This window comes from Buteo buteo, chromosome 28 (genome assembly GCF_964188355.1).
Source record: "Buteo buteo chromosome 28, bButBut1.hap1.1, whole genome shotgun sequence".
Taxonomy (NCBI): domain Eukaryota; kingdom Metazoa; phylum Chordata; class Aves; order Accipitriformes; family Accipitridae; genus Buteo; species Buteo buteo.
The window spans coordinates 9219915-9242800 of NC_134198.1; the positions used below are offsets into that span (position 1 = coordinate 9219915).

The 22886-nt window shown below is 42.8% G+C and overlaps 1 long non-coding RNA gene across 1 annotated transcript in view; it reads left to right on the forward strand.

The window, feature by feature from the left end:
* The first annotated feature begins 5026 nt into the window (after positions 1-5026).
* Positions 5027-22886, forward strand: part of LOC142045550 (uncharacterized) — a 35148-nt gene continuing 17288 nt past the window's right edge. Inside the window, exons 1-3 of the long non-coding RNA XR_012654645.1 lie at positions 5027-5173; positions 6238-6325; positions 15686-15775. This is a non-coding gene — a long non-coding RNA (uncharacterized LOC142045550). The remainder of the gene's footprint in view (positions 5174-6237; positions 6326-15685; positions 15776-22886) is intronic.

The following is a 22886-nucleotide window of genomic DNA, read 5'->3' on the forward strand; positions in this document are numbered from 1 at the left end:
CCTGAGACAACATATGGGGGACCTGCACACTCCAGTTAAAACCAGCTGGAGCAACAAAGTTTTGAGAAATGAGAGTGTGAACTGCACGACTGTGTGGTTGATCTCTCTGAATTTGATTAGGAACAGTGGACTAAATGCAGAATATTTTTTTGAAATACATGTATTGGAATGAATGACAGACCATAGGCTTTTATTAATGATGGAGAATTTCCATCTTTTGACCCTCTCTTATGTTAAACTAGAACTGTTCCCCGTTCACTTTCTTGCTTTCATTGCCTTGTGCATCTGCTGCATCCTCCTTTTTTTCCTCATGTCCTGAGGAGGAGGAAAGAGGCACAGAATAAAAGTCTTTGCTGAGCTAGACACGTTTGCTGTCTTCATCTGTGTCTTACAAACCTTAACTCTTTCACTTTGTGTTATCTGACACTGGCACACCATGTGATCCAGGTTACATTATTTCTATCTTGCTTTCTTCTATAGAAGTTTTAATTGAAATTTCAATTGTGTAGCTCAACTAGCACATCCTGTCTTCAAGATGCTTTTCTCTATTATGGCCTTCTGCAGGCACAGTGGTAAAATGTTTTACATTTGATAACCATAGCAATATATAAATGCACAGTATTCTCACCAGATTTGTAACTGCTTCTACTAAGCATGGCAAAAGTGGGAAGAGAGTGATTAGGCTCAGTACCAGCCTGTGTCCTCCCCCTTAGACAAGACACATTTTAGTGTTAATTCAAGACACAATCCACTAAAGGCCCTAGGCTCAATGCCAGTAGGTAATTTGCTTTTGTTCTGAGAACCTGAATTTACATAACCCTGCAGACACCCGAATTTCTGTGGCGCATAATTGCCAGTAAAACTCACTGTAAGGATACCCAGGTCACACCTACGCACTGCTGGGACGCTGGGAAGTACAAATGAGATGTTCCTCTGGCTGCCACCCTCTCCTGCAGGAACTGGAGGTGGTAGGTATTCTCAGGGATCACTAGCAAGAGCTGGGAAATGATGCTTGTTGTAGTCTAGCACCTCACTCCTGGAGATAGAGGAGACTTAAACTCCTCTCACTGCACTCCCAGGTGTAAACTTAAGCTGCTCACTGCTCAGTATGCTGACTACTCTAGATCTAATTTTTATAAGACCAATTGTCCTTGGGTGCTGTGCAGGAACTAACCATAGACCCCTGATGTGGCACAACTGCTTCCCAGTAGGTGCCAGGTCACCTTAAAGGCACCGCCTGAGCTTTGTGACACCATTATTGGTCTAAAGTCTTCAGAATCCAGACTTTCCCTTCCATCAAGCAGTGGTCAGTGCAGAGGAGAATACAAGCATTATAATCTCCAGTTCTAGGACTTCTGGAGACAATTCTGTTTTCCAGCCTGAAACACTAGGGACCTATGCTGAAGGTTGCTCTGCTTTCTGCAGACTGACAGCAGCTCTCAGGGGGTGTTTTGGCACCCAGGGTTTGACTTAAATCTAAGACTGTCATAGCTGTGACGTTCTCAGTTGATCATATCTCTGAACCTTTATCCAGGATATGGAGTACCCCTGCAGTGCATCTAGGCACTGACAATCTTTTCCTGACTATTTATTCTGAGCTACAAAATGCTTTACACCAGAGGATCAGCTCAGATGAACCTTAAAGGACCAAGGGATTTGTAGTTGTGTAACTTTTTGGCAACTATCAGAATATAGGCCTTCATCTGTGACTATTACTCATCAAAACATCCAGCCTGCCCACCTCCAGCAACCAGAGCTCCAGATGTAGCTTGCCAGATGTACATGTTGCCCGAAATCCTACTGGCAGAAAATCCAAAGTGAAAAAAGTGACATGGAAACTAAATAGTTGGTGCTAAGAGAAAAAAAAAAACAAAATGAAGAAGTACTTCAAAAGGATCAGATATATTCTACAGAGAGAACGACGGGGTGAGAGAATCTCAGGGGCCTGCCTTGCATACTCAAGGAATGAGGAGAAGCTGTGCACGGCAGGCACATTTCCATCTGGCAGTGATAGATGGAGACTTTTGGAAGGCAAAAGGAGAGGGATGACTCTTCGTACCTTTCTTCAGTTCCCACCTGTAACATTTTGCAGGTAAATTCTGAACTGAAAGAGAATCCTACAGGAGGGCGAATATGAACAGTACAGCCACAGGCACCAATACAGACAGCAATAACCAAGGCATTAAAGCATCATCAAGATGTGCAAATTTGTACTTAGGCATGGCTTGCCTTGAGGAGGAATGACCATAGGTATGGCCGGATAGAGCTAGGTTTAAATGCACTGACAAATCAGCTCAGAACTTGCCTTGGACACAGTATGCATGACCAGATTTGCACAACAGGAGCCTGGCTGGGCAAACAATTCAGCCTGGAAGCTGCTTCCCCTCATGGGGAAGCACACTGGGAAGCAGGCTGGGGAATCACCCAGTGCTGCCAGCAGCAGACTCGTGCATAAAAACTCTCTGCAGGCAATCCCAAAGCCCAACCCCAGTCAGTTGGTGGGCAATGCTTAGCCTGTGTTGCCTGCGATAAGCATGTGTTGCCTTGCTAGACTACTCATTTTATAGATGTGCTCTATCGCACTGACAGAAGTCCTCTGTTATAATCTGGATTCCTTTAGGACAGTAAATATGCTAATAATAGGAACTGACAATTGAATAGAGCATACGAGTTTTTCTAGGTTTAGACAAGGTTGCCTTTAAGGTTTGTTTATACTTTGTCATCTCCTGGCTTGTACAGTATTTTACCTCTTTATTTCATGATGTGTAGACTCCGATTCAACCATTACAAATGTCTGTCAATTCAGCCATCTTCTTTTAACAAGAGTAGGTGTTGTTACTGCCTATTAGACAATGATTAACTACATCTGGAAACAGCTAAGATTCTGCCTGTTTCATCTGTGCTGAGTTTCTGAAACAGTCTGGAGAACGCTGGGAAACAAAGATGCCAAGGGACAAAGAGCTGGAGCTGCTTTTGTCAGATTGTAGCAGGAGTGGATCTTTTCATCTGAATTTGAGTGTCTTTGGAGTATCATTTCTACAGTTAAAAAAATTCCTTTGTGTACATTTAACAAGCATCCTTTGAGGAAGGCCACTGAAAATACAGATTTACTCCTCTAGGTTGCAGAATTGTCTGACCAAATGCCAGTATTCAGCACAGAGACATTAAAGCCAGCACTTCTCAGCTCTTCAGTGGAGTAGGGAAAGCCTTTCTGTTGCAGAGTTCTCAAAAAAACTTGGACCTTTCCATGCATCATCAGTTTACTCCTTCCTGGCTGAGGCACTAAGAATTTTACAGTTGAAACTATCCTGTTGGTGGATAGTCATCCAAAATAAGGGAAAAAAAAAAAATCTTCATTGCTTATGACCTGTTGATTCATGGATTACTGAGGACTGAAACTCAAAGCAACCCTGTTGCTGATGGCAACAAAAACTGGGCTTAAATGCAGAGAAATTCCTCTTAGCACTAGTAAAAGCCTCCAGTTTGAACCCTCAGCTTGAGTCCTGGGGACATTGAACCCTGACTCTCTTAATAAGCAATATTTCTCATTTAGAAGGTTAAGCCTGTAAAGAGACAAGGGAAAGTAAAATAAACTTGGGAAGAATTAACAATGCTGAATTAATCATATATTTGTATTAGCAATGATTAAAGGCACATGCTGTACTAAATCTTTTACTCAGTTTCGCAGCCACAACCATGATAGTTGCTTCAGCTATTGCCCTTTTGTGGTCATTACTGTCATTTCAGCTAGCCCTACTCCATATGTCACCATGAGTGGTTACATCACCACGATATCTGGGAATTCCTTCATTCACACAGGCATGTCGCTAGCTCATAGGGATGCTCAGTGCTACCCTACTTGTTTCACGAGACTTACAGAGAATTCACCGAGCCCTGCTGCTCTGCTCAGCAGCTTCAGCTCAACATATTTCTTTCCCTCCAACGCCAGCACCTCCGTATTAGCCCATCATAACATCTGCAGAAGGTCTACAACTTGCAGGAGTCTTAAAGAAATTCCTTGCCCTGTTCTGATCTCTGTTCTACTCTGCCTCCATTTCAGCATGAGCTTCCAGCAGTTATGTAGATGATTCTGGATAGAAAACTTATGCAAATAAAATCACTCTTTAGCTGCCCTTCTGCCTGTTCAATAGTATTTCGTAACCTTCTCCTAGGTGGAGCTTACATTCTTTTTTTGTCTCTGTTTACAAACACCAGCTAGAAGCAAAAAGCCTTTACTCCTTTAAGGAAACCACCCTGAAAGTAGCTAAAAACTACTAGGTAACCATTTTATTGCTCTCTGTTGAGTCCTAGTATTATGTTTCCAAATGCCCATCAGATAGTGACCAATGTCATTAGATAATACTGACGTATTAGATCCAGTTCTTTCAGTATATGACGCTACTTGCTGTGGCCCCATGAACTCTGAGTATGTCAAATTCAAATTTTTAGCAGGACTAAGCTGTCCTGCTGGGTTACCGAACACTGCTATTGATGAAAGTTAGTTAAGAAATGACACTTTTATCTTAAGAAATAACAGTATATCTGTCAACCAAGGGTATGTGGGTAGTTATAGTCCAGATGACAGCCACATTGATCCCTTTTCATGGCACATACTATCAAATTTCAGTATGTATAAACACCAAATGATTTTCTGATGCAGAACATAAGTCCTTTGGGAGCTTTACAGTCGGTGACTTAATTTTGCATAAAGAATGTAACAGGTGCAAATAGTTGGCATAAGGCATGTCTGAATATTTCTAAAGACAGTTCAATAGTCTTGGAAAAGGGTGTGAAATGGAATAGTTCTCACAAAACAAGTCGTCTGTTTCCAGAATAAATATTGGTACACAGAACAGAAGTAAAAATGCTTTTATATTGCCCTGCAGAAATACCTATCCCATCCCTCTTCAAAGGGCTGGTTCTCGTAGTAAAGAAATAAGCTACAGCATTTTTTAGTTCTTACCTCTTCCAACACTGATAACATTTTTCTGGTAATTTCTGTGTTGTGTGGACCTAGAACTGAAGCTGGAACCACTTCTGCCATACAAACCCTTCCATAGCCAGACAGCAGTGATGCGATCACAGTGAACCTGATGTGATTTGGAACTCTGTACCCTGGCTCTCTAGCGTGTAGCACTTCTCACGGAAATAAGCTCTGTTTATCTAATTAAAGGTAGAATAATTTATTTTGCATTTCTTCTACTGGCAACTTATTTGCAGTTAAACACAAAATAATACAGAAACGAGTAAGTGTAATCTAAAAAGTTTGACTGAAAAATTTGTATAGGATACTTCTAGTTCAAGGCTGCTAATCCATGTAGTCACCACAGCTATTGTATAAAAATCTTGGGTTTGGTTTCTAACAGAAGTATTGCAGCAAGCCACAAAGTCACATGGAAGTTGTACAGGGCAAGAGTAAATCATCAGTTAACAAAATATCTCTCAACCAAAATGGTAATCCAGCCTGACCGTAAGTCTGTCTTAATCAAGTAAGGTCTCATATAATTTGGTGGGAAAACTTATGCGTTTGACACTACGTAAAAGTCTTGCTGAAAGCGGGACTGATTGATTGGTAGAAAACTTTGATCACGGTGCTGTTACCGTTCTGTAACATTTGATCACGGTGCTGTTACCATTCTGCATGGAGGTTAAAGGGTGGAAACTGGGACCAGAGCAAATGTCACCTCTTCACTGGTGGATGCCTTGAGGTTTGTGTCTCCAGGCAGCATGGAATAGCTTTGAGATGAATGGAGAACACAGAGCTCTTGAGGAAGTCGAGGCCAAGCCCAAAGTATGAGATCAGGCCCCTTGCTACTCCCACACAGCTCTGTAAAGCGCCTGAGGAGGGGACGAGGGCTCCCGGGAGAGCGATGGGAAGGGAGCCAGTGCCTCGCCGAGACCTGTGTCGCCATGTCAGAGCGGCGTGTGACTGATAGACGCCCGTAATTCGCGTTCCCCGCTGCCCTTCCACAGCCACATGTGTTGACTGGTCCCAAGCAGGGGTTGAGCACCCTCACAGGGACCTAAAAACGCTGCTGGCTCGCTGATTAACCTCCACGGTGAAATGCAGTATAATTTAGGATGTATTTTTCTGGCTCCCATGACATCAGAACCCTTCTGCTGTTATATATAATTATAAAAATGTCCCTCTGACTTCTTGTTGCTGAAAATACACAAGCTGTTTTGTTTTCAAAAAAACAACATGTTCTCTCCCTCTTGTTTTTCTATTTTTGGCAGGTTCTACCATGAAAACTGTGGCGATTACTGCAGCTGAAAGCTGGAGTAAGGCTTAAGATGACACCCTCTAGCATGGAGATTTATAAAGGTATCTAGCCTTTAGCTTCCCTCCCAGGATTAATACTGGGTCTTTTTTATTTATATAGTACTCCTAAGCCGAAGATGAAACACACTGCTTGTTTGTAACTGGTACTGTCTATGATCTTACTAGCCTTAACCACAGAGTAAACTACCACAGCAGAGGGAGATGCACAGCGGCAGAAAGGGAGTAGGCACTGAAATACACCATGCAGGAGCCTGAGTAATGGGCAAAAAATGGGAGTGTAACCCTATGACCATATTTAGTTTCCACATGTGAATCTTGGCTGGCTGAAACCTACCCCGAATGCCAGTGAAGCCTGAGAAGCTGGAAATCTTTTGCTCTGTGCATACAAGCAGAGTCATGACTCACGCAGAAGAGAAACAGTTTTCTTTTGCAAGAGGAACGTTTTTCCTTATTGACCAGGGAGACACCCGAAAATAGCTTTGCTTTCTGAGTGATTCTGTCAATTCACGGCAATGCTGTGGAGGTATGAAAACCAGAGAAACACTTACAGCTCCAGGAATTTGCTAATAAGAAGTGGAAATCTCTGTTTGAAGACAGCCAGCCAAATTCACTATATACATCAAGTCCTTGAAGACAATGAATTAAACCGAGAGTAACTCAGGCTGTTCAATAAATTCCAAATGTCAGACAAAGAAAAGAAATGAAGGACCAAATAATATTAATGCAAGATATTTAAAATGCCGTGAAATTTAATCTCTTTGAGTAGGGAGCTCAGTGTATAATCTCATTTGCACTGGGCTTTATTTCTGCTGCAATAGATTTTCAGCATCAGAAGTGAAGCGGCATTAAACTTCTGTGAAAGACAGAGCTCTCTCAATCACAGAAGAATGATGTTTCTTGGAAAGGAAGGACACTTCCGAGAATCCCGGATTACTGGAGTGTGTTTCCACCAAAGCTGTTGGAATTTTCCGCGTTACTTCAATGGAAACTGAAGTAAGCCAAGGAAAATCCCACCCCATAGTGAGGGAGAACATCATTAAAAGGTGTTAGCAATCAGAGCAAGGCAAACGGGACTTTTTTAACTCTTGGGGCTTTTTTTCTCTCCTGATTTGCTCCGGTGACCCTCTTCTTCTAACGTTTATGAATGACACTGACCTAAACCAGCTGAGAATTGGGCCTTCGTGGGCCAAAACGAGCTCAGCGAGCCTAACTGGCCTCCCACGGCGCTCACCTGGCCGCGTCTCCCTTCCCTCCCACCCTGCCTTTTCCCCGCGGGGCAGCGGTGCGGAGGCAAGGCAAAGCCTTCCCCCAGGGAAAAAAAAAAAAAAAAAAAAACAACACCAAACACCCCGTTTCTTTTTTTCTTTAAATCCGCGACCACCCGCCGTACGCAATATTCTCTTTTTCTGCTTCGGGAAGGGCAATTTCCCCGGCCGGGAGCCGGCCCCGGGGCTGCGGCATCGCAATGCCGAGGCTGCCATCTCCTGGCTCTTCGTCCTGCCGGCCTGCCCCGGGCTTCCAATTCCTCCTCTGGGGAGGGAGGAGGACGGCAAAACGCTCCTGCGGAGCTCAGGCAGGAAATTAATTTGATCCCGCTTCAGCCCATCGTTTCTTTCGCAAAACCCTCCGGTCTGCAGCGAGCGCCGGGGCTCGGCGGTGTGCTGCCTCTGGGGAAGGACGCAGCTCAAATTAGGCATCACCTAATGCCTGGGATAAAAACGTTTCCGTGACTAGAGGCGACATTCTAATATGAGAAATCAGTTCGAAAGATGGGAAATCAGAACAAACACACCGTAACATACCGCTAGGCTCCAGGAGCCAACTTTGTAAAAGCACATTAGTGAGGTTCTTTCCCCTTACATTTCATCTGGTAAAACAAAAGTTTGTCGGCCACTTTACCCTCCGCTTTCGTTCTAATAGAAGTGTTTCAAAAAGTCATCTATTACCGTAAGCGTGGAGGGGAAAGTAATGGAATAAAACACTCCCTTGAGGACAGCAAAAATGGATCCAGCAATGCAAACTATGGTTTGACTGAAATCAGTACCAGGCTTTTCGCACCAGGAAAGTACAGTCAAAAAGAGAACAAGGAAGGAACAAAATTAGACAAGCAGACCTCCCACCTGCTAATCATTGACAGCAGAGGGATCAAGCCAGGGCAAGCTTGAAAAGAGATTTTTTTTTTTTTTCCCCTGCCTGTCTTCCCTGGAAATTTTGGCCAGGATTGAGCTGAGCCAGAGGCTCCAGAAACACCAGGTAGTGCTGTAGTAATGGCAATGTACCAGGTGAACCCGCTTTACTCCTGCGCTGTACTTGCCAGTGCAGCACAAAGCAGCCACCCTTATGAGTCCTATGGGGTAGATAAAATATATTCCTCAAGGAAGATGATAGTTCTACCTGTAACCGCTTTTTTTTGCAAGAATATGTGATCCTCTAAGGGAAGAAGACCGTTTTGAGAAGCCCAGTCCTCTGTGTCAGAAGCCGCGGTGCTGCTGGCAGGCAAGCTTAGGCAGCACCAAGTTTGCCTGAGTTTTAGAGGAGGACTAGGCGGGATAACACCGAGCGTGAGTTGTTGCTGGTTAACATCTGGTTGTTTTGTGCTGCTTCTAATACCATGAAGCAGCCCTAGGCCTCCACTCACCGGCTGGGTTAAATCAAGCAGGCAGATCCTCTGTTTTCAGAGCGGCACTAGGCATCAAGAGCAGATTGGTGACTCTGGCACAATATCTATTAATAAATAAAAGCATCAGGCTTTGCATTTGAATAGGCCCTTTTCTTTGGCAGATCTCAAAGTAATTTCCAAAGAAGGGCAAACGTTATTATCTCCACTATGGGACTAGGTTATATGACAAGCTCACAGTTGGGGACTGGGTGAGATCTTGGCTCTACAATAAGCAACAGCTGCTCTCCTTGGTTAAATGCCACACACCAGCAGTCCCGAAATTTGTCACGTTCCTGGCCAAGCGCACAAAGCCCCTTGGCCAGATGGGCAAGAGCAAGCACTGGAAAGCTGGTCCCATTACCCAGTCAGTTCTTGAGGTAACTAAAACTTCGCAGGAGATTTGTCCAGAATCACAAACAAGCAGTGATAGTTTTTAACATGACCTGCCTTTTATTTAGTTTCTCTTGCTTGTCCGTACTCAGTTTTGAAATAGTCCTCACTTTTCCTTAGGCAGGGATCCAAACTGACGTGCCGCAGGGAAGAAATACTCTTTTTTATTTGAAAATGTCCCGTTGGGGAAAGTTCTGAACATGTTTCCATTTTGTGGGTTTGCTACAGGCTCTCAGGTATTTCTACAGCTCTTGAAAACACGGCATCCTTGCAGAAAGACTACCCTGCAGGTAGCCTGCTTCACATGCGTGCTTTGTATGTAAATACCATATGTAAACTTCATAGCTGATGTTTTAGGTATTGGATCACGTTATATGTTAAACAAGGACTTGCCACAGTCATTTCTGATTCTTAGTCAAGATGTCAAGCCAGCATCTCTCCCAGATCCTTTTGCAAAATGTAAATAAGATGTATTTCTAGTTAATGGTTCATTAAATTTCTTTGACACATACACATTAACTTGGCCTTTTAGCTAGTGAGCCAGAGCAATGCAAACTATGGTTTGCAAACCACAGGGCAGGGTAATATGTACCTTTACATGAGCCGTTCTGTGCATTCGTTAGCAAAATGAAGAAAGCTGCTTCCCGGTGCAGGGGCGGTTCCGAAGTTACACATGTACAACACAAACACACACAACAAAAACAAGCTCCTGCTGTTGGCTACTGGCATTCGTTACCATCTGACAGCTGCTCTGAACCAGATGGGAAACAGCCATTCCAGTTCTGCTCTAAGCCACATCCCAACACCAGCAGCACCACAGACTCCCAGGCTGGCATCTCAACCGAAAGGCAGCGGGGCAAGTGGGCAAAGAAGACAAATCCCCCCCCTCCGCCCCCGCTGCCGATGCCGTCCCTCCAGGAAAGGGCAGAGGCATATTTGGTGTAGAGAGGAGAGAAGCCGGGAGCAGAGGGCTTTCAGATGCTGCGCTTGGAAAGCCATGACCACATTCGTTCTGTACATAGGGAACGTCTGGGTCCAGTGTTGACAATCTGGCAGCGACTGAAAGCTGTCGAGTTAGCTCAGACGTGATAAACAGAAGGGAAAAAAAATCTAACAAGTCATCACCGAAAGAAGTAGTTCCCAACCCATGAGTCAAGCCTTCTTAGTGAGGCATGACAGCATTAAAGATAAGATATGGAAGAGAGAGCAGAGGTGCTGCTAGACTGAAGAACAGAAAAGAGAGAATTGTTAAGTTTATTATGTTTCTTCATTCTCTTTTTCACTCCCAGGTTCAGATCTCAGAGAAAAAGAACATGCTGCTTGGTGGTAAGGAAATATAGTGCTATAGATCTCCAAAGGCAGGCACACCAAGGAGTCATAGGTCGTGGGATGATGGAGGAGAGGAGGAAAGAGAGTATAATGAAAAGCTACAGCTATGAGATGTGCCCAAAACAGATCAGGCATTACTGACCTAAAAAAAAAAAAAAAAAGTGTTAATCTGAAGCATTTCCATATTTAAAACAATAAAATCAGCCAAATCCAAAACATTCTTATTAAAACATGGAGATGGATTCAGCTCCCACTCAAAGTCCAGTGAAATTCTCACCAAAAAAAAAAAAAAAGTATTCTCAGCCCTTAAAAATAAGTGTTGGCAGTTATTTACCTCAAATTGTATCATTCTGGCAATCTGCACAAAGATAAACTGTAAGTTGATCATATATAAAAAATCCCACTTAAACAGAGAGGTTTAGAACATAGAAAGAGTTCACTTCTACAAATTTTTGTGTATATCAGCAACTTGATACTCATAAAAAACCTTTCTGTTCTATAAATAAGTGTGCTTCCCCAGATCCATCAAGTTACTGATTGTCTCAAGCGTATCAAAGCCAAAAAAGGGAAAGCTCATCTCTTTCCCTTTTGTTCAAATTTGAGTATCCTATTAGACTTCCAAGACCCTTCTGGTGCTCCAGTTCCACTGGATAATAAACATCTTGTAGTTTTGCTTAGTCCAAATCTGTGTCTCTTTTGTCTTCATACATACAACAGGCACCAGGCTTTGCCTTGGATTTCTATCTTTTCACAAATACTCTCAGGGAAATCATCAAAAACTGGGTATTAATTGTTCATTGCCTGGGTCCTACTGTTTTCACTCAGCATCTTCATACCCCTTTGGGGATAGCTGCTTTAATTTCCATGTCAGGCTTACCAGTGCTGTAGCACTGATGTCCTGTTTGTCTGCCCAGCAGTTCCAGTGCAATACAAACACTAGCTGTTGGCCTTGCCCCCGTACTAAAAATCAGATGATTTCATCATTTGCAAGATAATCATCATTCACCTGTAGGATCAGATGCAAGCCCATAAATTCCAGGGGATTGTATTTCATTGGCTTTGGGGTTAGTCTTGCGTCCACAGTTCTTCTGTTGAAGCTTCCTCCAGGATCTATGCTGTTAAATGCCTGTGCTGTTTATAGTTCACATATTCTAGTCCACTCCCTTTAATGCCTTTCATCCAGTGCAGGCCATGTCTAGACTTGAAAAACCTGCTTGCAAGGAAAATTGTGGTCATGAAACATATAAAGAGAAAGGCTGCTAAATTCAGTTCAGCTATTTTCGCTTTTCTAGAGTCCCAAGACTCACCTCATCAGATAGAGAGGTGAGTAAAGCTCTCCACCTACGTTAGCAAAGCAAAAGCCATCAAGGTCCAGTGGCCTACTACAAGCATCTGTCCTTAGACAGCTGTCCTCCCAGCTGCGTTAGGCATCTGTTGTAGGATGGGATGTCTACGGAGGGAGTCTCTAGACCTGTAGTTTTTTCACTGACTACAGAAAGAGCCACAATGACCAGCTTGGAGTAGTCTGACTTTATGATGGCCAACAGAAGGTGAAATGGATCCCACTCACTGGGTTCGGAGATGTTCTTCAGTGCTATGCATGACATTGCTCCCAATCCGAGTAAACACTTCAGTCAGGCAAAACTTTTTTTTTTTCTTTTGTAATGGTGGAGTATCATCTTGAATTCATTTCTGAAAATGAAAACCTAAAATAAATGTTCTCCACTGGGAAGCAGTGCTTCCTTACATAATGTATGATTCAAACGGCAGGCTGCTGGGAAGTATTAGCATGCCGATAGAGACGTACTGTGTGCAGAAGAACAAACCACAACATTAGCTCATCTTTGTGTAACACAGTCAGGAACATGCTGCACATATATGAAGAGATGAATACATTAGCCTGCTTGCATGGACACAGGCACACACACCTCGTTTGTACAAGGATAAATGATAGTACCCTCAATATGCAAACAAATACATACAAACTTAACATGCGGTCCAGACAGGAATGAACAATTAATATAAATGGCCTGAACACATAGTCATACATGCAGAAGACAGATAGATAAATAATAATCTATAATCCTTTCAAATGCTAATAACTTAAAAAAAACTGTACTCAGATGCAGAAAATAGCCGGTGAGGTTTTCTGTGCCCCAGTGACCGATGTGGCAACAGTTTGAGTCCCAGCAGGTGGAATCAGAAAGGAGAAATCAACAAATGGCATAGGAAAATGCACTTGTCGAAGGTATCACTTTGATGCGTATTAGGCAAAATGAGACATGACAGCCATGCACTGACCGAAAACCTCGGGAGGCTTCTTCTGCCTCAGAAGTCGTAAGAGCAAAAAGGGCGCTGGGACGGCAGCCCTGCCAGGGTGGAGGCACCGAGCAAGAATCCCCGGGCCGCGGCCGGGTCACGGGGCTTGCGACAGGTATGAAAACTACGACTTACACTGCTGGAACTGTCAGATACAAGGACGAGAGACGTCAAGTATCAGGCAGAAAAACAAAACCGACAAATCATTAGGCGTGACATTACACCCGCAACTTCTGGGGCGGGGGCACACGTTCGGTTCCCCGCTGCTGGGGGAGAGGACGGGTGGGGGTGATCACGTCAGGGGCGACAAAATCGGAAAGCGAAGCTGTGCACAACAGTCTCTGCTGCCAATTGACCTTCCCCTGGAAAATATGCACGCGTGGGGAGGAGCAGGGGGCAGAGCCGCTGTGCTTTCCAGAAGGATGCTCACCCTGGGGTAGTACTGCTGCAGGGAAGGCAGCGGGGTCCCCGAGGGGGGGTCCCCGAAGCTGCAGGAAAAGACCACCTCGGTCTGAGAAGACGGGTAAGCACAACAAGCTGTATTCGTGCAAAACGATTGTATTCAGAAGTTAGATGTAGGGAAAGTGCAGCGAGCCAGCGTTCATTCAACTACTTGAGGGCGGCGAGGTACCGGCACCGGTTGCCCAGAGAGGTGGTAGATGTCCCGTCCCTGGAAACGTTCAAGGTCAGGCTGGACGGGGCTCTGAGCAACCTCATCTAGTTGAAGATGTCCCTGCTCTTTGCAGGAGGTTGGACTAGATGGCCTTAAACGTCCCTTTGAAAAACACCTAGATCCCGCCAGATAACATGGATGGGATTTCTAGGCCCAGAACATGGAATACTTAAGGGCATTTATCAAGGAGAAGGTGACAGATGTTTGTGGACTGAAAAACAATGGAGAAGTAATATTTTCCACATCAATAATAAAGACCTTTTACTCTGTGCTTTTACCTGAGCAGGTCAATAAAGGTTACAAATGTTCCAGATAAAGCAATGTATTCTAGCCTAAGTTCGCTGTTCAAAATGCCAAGAGTTTAGGCAGAGAGCCAGGTTTAATAAAATTGAAATAGAAGCCATGGTTTGACTAAATCATTCTTTTGGATTTCTAGACAACATTATAAAGTGTTAGTGGCCACAGTAAAGAGCACGTCGAGGGCATGATTCATGGCTGTTTTACTCCAGTTGTACACTGGCTGAACATCCCTGGACTCAATAAACACCACAGTGAATCAGACATGAAAGCTGTCAAGAGAAAGGAAACACAAAACGCAATGATCTTTATCACTAATCTGACTATTATCATAGCATACAGGTCCTGAAATCACAATGAACGATCTTTGTGTCAGGCACATCACTGCCAGTCTTCAGATTGATTGCAATTTTTGTTTTCCTTGCCGTTCTTCCTTAAGCTCCTGGTCCTTGAGTCATATGATTAAATAAAAACTGGTGGGTTTGTGGTGTTGTTTTTTAGAAGGGACTCTCTGTCCCTCATAAGGCAAAACCTGAATAATGAAGTTCTGAACTGCAAGAGACAAATAAAAAGAAACCATGATTTTATTGTCACTGTTTTCAAATACCTCTGATTTTAAGCTGCTATAATCCTGGAAGGGCTTGATACATCATTTTGTAGAGCCTGGAGCACTCACTGACCTGGCATGTATGTAGTCAAGATTTAAGATTTCGGAGTTAGATATCACCTGTTAGACTCCGAAACAGTTAAAGTAAAGGGAGCATGACCTAAATAAAGGTAGCAGAGGTCAACAGAGAAAATAACAAGACAAACCAGCAGCACAGATCTACCTTGATGATTTAAAACCTCACTTTGCTGGATTTATTGCTAAGGCCATTAACTGCTATGCCCAACTACAAAAACTAATGAGACCATTAAGGGGAAAACTAAGGAAAGACAGAGACAACTTGACTTTTTTTGTAACTTACTGCTTGTAACTAGATTGTTAAATTGTTAACATTGCCATTTAGTACACATTTACTGGGTTTAGGTAACCGTGTTGCCTGGACTTTGGAGTTATTAATACAATGTAATGGAGGGATCTCCTAGTTAACACAGCAGAGAGCTCAGTCTACCGGTAAGAAATAAGAGCCTGATTCTCTTGATAAGAATCGTGCTAAAGGCCATGATTCCCATGTTGAAAGAAATTATAGGAAACGTTTGGCTAATTAAATTCAGACCAGTGAGCTATCAACAGAGAGTTTTGGAAGTCATTTGTTGTTAAGTGTAAAACACATTTGACAAATAGTTGTCATCAGCACTGATCCATGATGCAGTCTGCAGCCTGTGACCAGCCCTTTTGCTCATATCATTCTCATCTTCCCAAGGTATAAGGTGTTCTTCAGTATCCTGGTACAGTTCAAAGCAAATTGTAGTTTCCAGGACGGATTCATGCTTAGAGGCTTTTCGGTGATGTTGCCTGGGCTGGATAGAGATTCTGCAGGTGATTTAAGAGCCTGGTGATCCTAAAAGGACTTGCAAAATGGGTGCTACATAGGGTAAACCCTGACCTAATGTTGATTCTGATCCTGAAGTTTTTCTTTTAATGGTTGCATTCAGTTACACAATCAGAGATGTGTTCAGTGCAAACACTGTAGACCCAGTGCACACATTTCTAGGTGTACGTGAATCAGGACATCAGTATTCTCACACGAAGCTAGATATCAGTTTTAATGTCTTCTTATATATTTTTCAGATGAATTTTAAAGCCAATCTTCAGTCCAAAGCTATGCCTGTGTGCTTCAGATGAGATTCATTTTGGGCTCGCTGGCAGCAGAAAGTGACAGTAAGTAGTTCTGTGCTGGGTTTGCTCTTTTCCTAACTAGTTAGCAGTGAGGTTTGGAAATGTTACAGTGGAGCTTCCAAATCATCAGGTGTGTAATGACTCTTTTCAACTAAGCAAAAATGGGGACTTGTGCTACAAAGATATAATCATCACAGAAGAACTTAACACAAAAATGTAGATGTTGAAGAGCGAAGGAGCAGGCATGGACCCGTGGTAAGCCTTCTCTAGCACATCCAGGTGTGCATGTTCGTTTAGGATACTGCAGTTCAGACGGCAGCTCACCAGCGTAGCCAGCAGCGTATGACAGCAGTGGGTGATACTGGAAGCTGCACAATTCTGTGTTCCTCCGTGCAGCTAAACCCATCAGTGCTATTCTGGTTGTTAAGGGAGTACAATGTGTCTAATAAAACCAAAATCTTGCCTGTACAATTTTAACCCCATACAGAACAGGCCTGTTCCCTTCACAAGGTGGTTCTGATCTTGCTGGCAGGACCAGCCAGCAAAACTTCCTCCATAAGCTTACAGATGGCCAACAGGAAAGCTATTAAAATAGAATATCACTTGGTGGCTTTCCATGTTTGAGCAGAACAAAGATCCCTGCCCTTTTTGAGCATACCAGTGAGAAAGATCTTGCATCTCCTAGCAGTGAATGCATCTATCAGGCACATTCACCCTACGACTCCAATTTTTTGAAGGAGTCCCAAATTTTGGTCTCAGTAGCATAAAGACGTTGTTTGTATGTATACATACAAACACATACACCTCTGGTGTATAGGGACAATAGCAATGAAGTGGCCAGGCTCTGTCAGACACTCAGAAGACATCTTCCCTGGATCTTCTCTACAGTGAGCTTTTTACTTTTGGTCCTTGAGCTGCAGAGAAGATAAGAGGTGACAGGAGCGGCTGTCACTTTCGGTTGACAGTGCTTTGCCAGGTCAGCGGCTTCCAGCTCACAGGGGAGCGCTCAGGCTCTGCGGGTGCCGTGGGCGAAGTCGAGGTCCTTCGCTGTCTCATCCCATCTCTTCAGTAGAACAGGGTTCAGCTGGTCTGGTGGAGAATTTGCTGCCTCTGGATCACCGTTCGCCTACTTTTAAGGGTACTTCCACCTCCAGGTGTCAGTGGGAACTGTAGACCTCCTGTAGCCAAAGGGAGTATGTTTCACTGCAATTGTGCCATGGCTGTGTTACAAGGGTCAACAACGTGATCGTAGTTTCTGGGACAGGCACATCATATTTTTAACTTCTGTTAAACGCAATGCAGCGTTGGTTTGCTGTTAATACAGTTGGCGGACCTTCAAAAAGTGTTGTGCAAAATGGAAAGCTTGCAAGAGAAGTTTTTTCCATGTTCATGAGGCTTGCAAAGGAACATTTTGCTTCTGTGTTTCATTAAAAGTCAAAGGTCCAGAAAGTTGTCCATATAGCTGGGGAAAGCCGTATCTACTTTAGAGACAAGAGCAGGAGAAGTTTTGAAAGGAAGGGCCACCCTGTAGGTTACTTGCCATCTGTATCCCCATAGCTGACTGGGGACGCGTGAGCTGTTTGATCTTTAATGCTCCACAGCTTGTAAGTTTGTAGATGTCCCTTATGGCCAGTTACCTTCTTTTGGTCACTGTAGTAGAAATTCACAGCCTTCAATCTCTCCAGAAAAAAATGTATTTCTAGGCCAGCTCTGGCCCACTTTTTGAAATTTCACAGCATCCAGTAGGTCATAGCAAAGCAAGTGGCCTCCTTAGGACCTCAACACTTTTCATAAAGCAGCAACATCGATGTTCCTTATTACCTTCAGAATTCTTGAAAGCTGTTTCAGGTTAACAGGTAATGGACTTGTACATTAAGTTTGAAAAACTACAGTTTTTCAACAGTGCTCCACATACGGACTCCTGGCAAATGTCATCTTAACTCCATGCTGGTCAGGGTAACCTTTTATCAGCTCGTTTCCAGTGGATACCAAGCACCTATATTTAAATCTGTTTGTTTGTTTGTTTTTCAACCATGTATACCTTGTGGCTGTGTGGTAACCCTGTAAATCTGGGGCTGCTAGCCTTTTTAAAGAGCCAAGATTTGTTTTTCTGAGCAATTAATGAAGGAAACGTCACTGGGCGGTCACAATGTCCTTTCTGCCACACAATATTCTCTGCTACCTTGCTGATCATCTCCTTCCTACTGCAAAAACTGATTATGTGGAGTTGAGGAAAATCCACAGTGAAGTGTTTTATTTACATATAAACAGGAGCCTTGGAGCTCCTAAATTAGGTGCCTGTATTTGCAGGCTGCCTTTCCTAGGCACTCTGCCAGGGGGAGAAAAGCTCTACTGGAGGACAATGCAATGCACCCAAGCTGAACTTTCCTTCTGAACTGCTGGGTGCATTACTTGCACCCAACAACACTTTCTCAAAAAAGGTATTTTTAAGAAAGGGGGTTCAAAGTCAAATAGCCTTGCAAATCACCAGCAGGATTCAGTATTAGTATTCCAATTGCTATTGTATTTTTGCCAATGGAAGCAGAGTTGCAGATAAACCAAAATATTCTGCAGCAACTTTTTAGTTTCATTGGAATTGTAAATTAAAAAGCTAGCTGCAAATTAATTTCTGCAGTGTTGAAACAATTCACTGTTACCATTTCAGCTCTTCTGTTTCATGTAGCGCACATTCTCAAATGTTTCACTATGCTCAGTTAGCTAAAAATATAGGAATTCCTACAGAGCAGGACTTCCCTTTTCCAGCCTGCTTTAGAGCTGGCTCTAAAAATGTGTAGGATAGAGAGGAAATCTTTGCACATATCCCTCTCTCCAGAAGGCACTCCTTTGGGAAACTTGCATAAACAAACCTAACAGCTATTAGGCAGTCCCAGGACTGAAAACAGAGGAAAAAAAACCTGGAAGACAGTATATAATAATTTGTTTTATGTATTTATGAAATCCTGGTTGCCATAATCCTACCAACTTTGGCTGGAGCAGGTTTATCTGAGAATATGCATGGTGTACATCATGCCCAGCTTTGGACAACTGAGCATCGTCCACGAGGCACTAAACACTGCCCTCAGGGATCCTTTTCAAGAAAAGTTGAGGGTATCCTGGAAAAAAACATTTGGATCTGTCTGGAAGAAACTTTACCTTTGAAAATGCAGATAGTTCTTTGGAAAACTTAAGTAATGTAGCAAATCTTTTAAATCTCCATGATTCAAAAGAGGACAAATTCTAGCTCCTGTCTGTCATGCATTAGTAATTAGACTGGATTTTCGTTGCCTTGTGAGGGAGTTGTTTTGTTATTATCTGCCACGCTGCACCCTGCCCTCATGCTTTCAGTAGAGGCTCACCGCTGTCTGGTGTCCCACGCTCCCCGGTCCCAGCCGAGCCACCCGGAGATGCGATGGGAGGTGGGAATAAAGCCTAAGGCTAAAGGCTTCTGGTCAACACCTGGCTCATACAGATGCATCTGGCCCATTTCAGGAGTCGCTGGAAATAGGCAATAACCTTCTTAACTGAGGCTGAAGGAGAAGAAAATCCAGGCTTTATTGTTAGGAAAGGTTTATATCATGGAGGGGGGGGGGGTGGCTTATAAATGAATGGCTGCTCTCTCAGAAATCATTAAATTATTGTGGAAAGCTGCTGGCAGCACTGTGTACTGAGACGGATAAAAATCAGAGTCAGAGCTGGGATGTGGTATAAAGAATTTAATTACAAAATCTCTGACTATCAGCGTCAGAATTTTGATTGGCTTGTCAATGGAAAAATTAATATTATTGCTGTAGAATTAATGTTGTTTTAATTAGAAATAAAGCTTTAATTAAAAATGATGATAAATTTCTCATTATAAAGGTGCCATGGTTGTTACACTCCGTCAAAATATTTGTGTTTGAAAGTGAATAATATTATAATAATACCTGTTTTTTACCTTTTATCAGTAGATCTCATTAGTGTGACCCACTATGAATAGGATGATCTTACAAAAGCATTTGAAAGTGTTTATGAAACATTAATGAGTTCTGTCCACAGCGCTTGGGGGGAGAAACGTGCTCTTATAACAATTTAACAGTTAGATAAACTAAGGCAGGTGGTTTATGCAAATTATTAGAGGTCAACACTGAAAAGTAGCACCTCTTGCATCCCAAATGCTCTTGACCTCAATGAACAGCTTCCGCACTCTTTCTGTGTATATTTATTTTATTTAATTACATTTTAAAAGACTCCTCTGAAAGGCTGCCGTCATAGCTGCAGGCAAGGTAGTATCTGGAAAAATATGCAATAACACCCTGATTAAATATGAATACATTCAAACAGGCAAAATATGAGGCAGGCATCATGATTCTGTAAGAAGTCCATCTTCAGAATCACTGGAGGTGGGACATAGGTTTAAAGTGGAAAGGTGAGTTAGCTGGTGATAAAAGAAACTTCAGTTCTACATTCACCTCCTTATTTCATCCCATATTCCTCCTTTTGTTGTTTGTATTAAAAAAAAAAACCCAACATATTAATGGAAAAGAGTAGTCTGTCATCTGAGCTTAAATGGGAGTAGGTTAGCGATAATCTGCTGCCCAATCTCTTGCATCTGGAATCTGATTGTAAATCAGAGCCACGGGCAGTTATCCCATTCCTCGGTTGTACAACAATACAGGTAGAAAGGCTTTTCAGATTATTATTTTTTTAATAAATAGGAAGAGGCAGAGTGCGTGGATGCCTACGTATTTGTCTAGGCGGCAGAAGCCCTCCCCGAGGAGCAGCTCATCAGAGCGCTGTCACTCACAGCAGGGACGCGGAGGGGCTGCGGGGGGCATCGCAAGGGGTCCTCTTCTGAGCGGCACCGCTGCTCCTCCTGGTTTTTCTGAAAGCGTCCCTCTGCCTGGAAGCTTGTTCAATGGTTTGTAAAACCACCCTGACGGAAATGTAAAGTCTCTTCTGATCTGTAAATGAAGTTATATCTTCAGAGCCTCTATTTAAGCTGAGCTAACAAGACTATCGGCCGGTTGTAAACGTGCTGAAGAGCCGTTTGACAAGCAGGAGTGATGACATTTCTGAAAGATTGTCACAACATTAGTTATTTAATACTGTACTGAAGTCAAAGACGCCTGCCTGTGCGGGGACATGTTTCTATCACAGATCCAGCATACTAAATACTGAGTATTGGCTGGATTACTAGCGGTTGAAAGTAAGAGTTAATTTATGCTTTGGGCACTAAAGTAGGAGTCTAGAAAGAAAATCTTGCCGATATTTTGTTGAATATTCAGCCATAAATGCTAAGCATAGAACATAACCAGCAAGCGATGAAAAAGATAAATACTATTCAATTACAGTCTCAGTAGTTAGATTTTCTGGTTATTTTTAATTCTACCTCAGGAGTAAAGATACATGTTGTGATTTTTAAAACACAGTTCAATTAAACATAAATTGATTAATTTTAATCTTCAAGAAGCTTTAGGTAATTGTTTGGAAAAGATGAAATAAACATGTAAAATACCTAGAAGTTTGCAATCACTGCAGTCCTCTTCTCTGGGAAGCAAGAATCAACATTCATATCTATGTTGGACGGAACAGACTAATAAATGAAAACCATCTGAAAGGTTCATCTGTTTTCCAAACTGTGTCTGCACAGCAACAAAGTTTTTAATTCAGAAGGTGCGGTGGTCCATTTAGTAGATGGATACCTGCTTATTTTCTAATCACAATATGCATTTACTACTCTTTACTCCACAGGGTTCTGCAGAACCATTATAGGCACCTACAGGGACACTCAACTGCGTCTGCTCCTGGTGGTGCAGGAGCTGCAGCACTGTCAGGCAGGTCACACAGGCAGAACCCATACAGCTGACATGAGTCAGGGAGAAGCAAACTTTACTTGCCCATGCAGATGAAACACTTCTAGGTCTTTAAAAAAATAGCATCTTTGAATTTGAGAATTGGTCACGTCCCAAAGAGTTAGCAAACATGGGCACTAACACTGCAGTGTGGGTGCTCACATTTCAGAGTAGGACTGCCAGTTCCGTTATCTCCCCTCAGCCAATTTGAGTTCTTTGAATCAAAGGTAGATCTTACACGATATAGTCACGTATAACAAAGGAAGCCAGACTGACTGCGTGACAGGTAAACTAACAGGTTTACCTATCAGATTAGCAATCAAAATGAATATTGTAGAAGAACAGCCTCCAGAAACATCCTGAAGGCATTTTTTTCCGGGGCACAATATAATTACATAATACCACTATGAGAAAGACAATTCTTGTATTAAAATTAACCTAGCAGCTGTAGATTTGTTACAGTAGCTTTATTAAGGCAATCAGAAAATAATACACCAAGACATCTTGAGAGCCCGTAGCCCAATTTGGCCATGCCTTTCATCCCATTGACATCAAAGGAGTCAGTCAATGAATCGTGTCTGCTCCATCAGTCTCACAGGAGCAGGGGAAGGGAGAGACAAAAGACATAAGGTATCTTGGAAGACACAATAGTTTGTTTTCAGGATAAAATCAACTAACATGCCTAAATCCCATCAATTTTCTGTGAATTCGCTGTTCCTCAGTGTTTGTTACTTCTAAAGCAGTACAGAAGTCCTTAATTGGCCTGAAACTCTGAAAATTTTACGCTTGACTTCCACTAACCAAAGAACAGCTTTTTTGCTGCTGTGTGGTTAAAAGGTGTGGGGGGAATGGGCGTAGAAAGAAATGAATGCAGGGAAGCTAGGAAATGAGAATACCTCACCAAGCAGTTCAGCTGATGTGAAAAACACAAGTTTAGAGATCATAAATGCATAAAGCATTTTAGACAAAGCCATAAGGCCCAGCAAATCATCTTATTATGGTGGAAAATCCTTGATTCTCACAAAGAAAGCAAAGCTGGCACTGAGCATACCATAAACCAATGGATTTTAAATCCACGGTTTGGATAGAAAGAAACTTCTCCCCAACTTATTCTTTTTAGCATTGCAAAACCTGGCTGAGGTAGACTATTGCAATAAAAAGAAGAGGAAAACCCTCAGAGATTAACTCAGACAATTCAGAAACCTGTGACAAAGTGCACAAAAGCATGAGAAAGCCCCGCTTGTGCAAACAGCAATGTGAGGGACCTGAAGAGCCGGCTGAAATGGGGAGAGGAAAGTATCTGAGAACATAACGTCAGGACC